This window comes from Benincasa hispida, chromosome 12 (genome assembly GCF_027475165.1).
Source record: "Benincasa hispida cultivar pf3 chromosome 12, pf3_genome.v1.1, whole genome shotgun sequence".
Lineage (NCBI taxonomy): Eukaryota > Viridiplantae > Streptophyta > Magnoliopsida > Cucurbitales > Cucurbitaceae > Benincasa > Benincasa hispida.
In genome coordinates this window covers 37,250,562-37,252,150 of record NC_143489.1, presented here as the reverse complement: position 1 = coordinate 37,252,150, position 1,589 = coordinate 37,250,562, and the positions used below count along the sequence as shown (strand labels likewise).

Below are 1,589 nucleotides of genomic sequence, written 5' to 3'. Positions count from 1 at the left end.
CAAGAATCATGAGGCTTGCCCTCGATGGAAGCAGATTCGAAATGAAATCGGTGATGCTGCAGATGATCCATACTACAAGACAATTCGGAGGACGGCGTGGCGAGGCCCCGCACGCCCACCTCTGAAGCTTTATTGAAATTTGCAATAATTTTGTGTCCCGAATATCTCTGCCAAAGAAGTTCGACTAACTTTGTTTCCATTTTCTCTCTATAATCAGGCAAAAAAATGGGTGTATACCCTCGAGCCGGGAGAGATCACTTCTTGGGAATAGGTCGTGGAGAAGTTCATAAAGAAATACTTTCCACCGACTGAGAATGCTAGACGAAGGAAACTCATAACAAATTTTGAACAAGACATGGACGAATCACTCAACGATGCCTGGGCGAGGTTTAAGTGGTTGGTCCGATACTGTCCTCACAATGGTTTGCCAGACTGCCTTCAGATGGAAATATTTTATCATGGTTTGAATCCCGCTTCGCAGACCACTACCAATGCGGTAGCCGCTGGTGGTCTGCTTGATAAAACGTATGACGAGGCTAAGAATATCTTGGATCGCATCTCTAAAAACAATGAAGATTGAAGAGAGACTGATTAGAGATTGAGAATCAAGGATGCCAACGTAAGTAATGGTGCTATTGCTTCACTACAGAATCAGATGACTGCAATGATAAACTTAATCTAGGGAATTGCGATCAGCAGCCCAACACCACAAACTGGGCAAATCAATGCAATTAGTCAAAACACTGTAAGGTGTGCGACTTGTGGTGATGGGCACGCGATGGAGGAATGCCTGCAAAATCCATATTCTGTTTACTTTGTAAAAAATAATCCCTTTTTGAATACTTATAACCCCGGATGGAGAAACCACCCCAATTTTGCATGGAAGAATCAGCAACAGAACTTCCAATCTGTGGCACAGAAAGAAAGGCCACCAGGATTCTTCCCACGCAATAACGATCAGACAAGCAATCAAGCAAGTAGCTCGCAACCACCGCAATCATCCTCCTTGGAGAGCCTATTGAAGCAGTACATAGAGAAAAACGAAATTGTGCTTCAAAGTCAGGCTATGTCCATCTGCAATTTAGAATTACAGATAGGCTAGATTGCAAGTGAACTAAAGAACAGACCGTAAGGGGATCTGCCGAGTTCAATAAAACTCCCACGCAACCCGGGGGGATCAGGTAAAGAGCAATGTCAGGTTGTGACATTGTGAAGTGGAAAAACTGTGGAGGGGGAAAGAATGGAGCCCAGGAAGATTACTCCCATTGCAGCGGAACCTGGAATTGCAGTGATATAAGAAAGAGAAGGAGAAAAAGAAGCAATAGAGACAGAAGTTGCGTCAACTTCAAAGCCAACTCAGAAGGGGACCGTGAGAGTGCAGTTACCACCTTTCCCGTAGAGAATAAGAAAGAAAAAGAACGAAGAGGTACAGTAACAACACTTTCTGTCTATGTTAAAACAATTACATATTAATATTCCATTCAATGTAGCGATTGAGTAGATGTCTGCCTATACAAAGTTTCTGAAGGATATGGTAACCAAGAAGAGGGAAGCTGGTAAGTTTTCCACGGTGGCGTTAACACAAAGTT

At 43.3% G+C, this 1,589-nt stretch overlaps 1 non-coding gene across 1 annotated transcript; it reads right to left on the bottom strand.

Annotated features, from left to right (window-relative positions):
- Positions 1–319: 319 nt before the first annotated feature.
- LOC120068662 (small nucleolar RNA R71) lies at positions 320–426 on the bottom strand. Its single transcript, XR_005479297.1, has one exon. It is a non-coding gene; the product is annotated as a small nucleolar RNA R71 (small nucleolar RNA).
- Between the last annotated feature and the right edge of the window lie 1,163 nt (positions 427–1,589).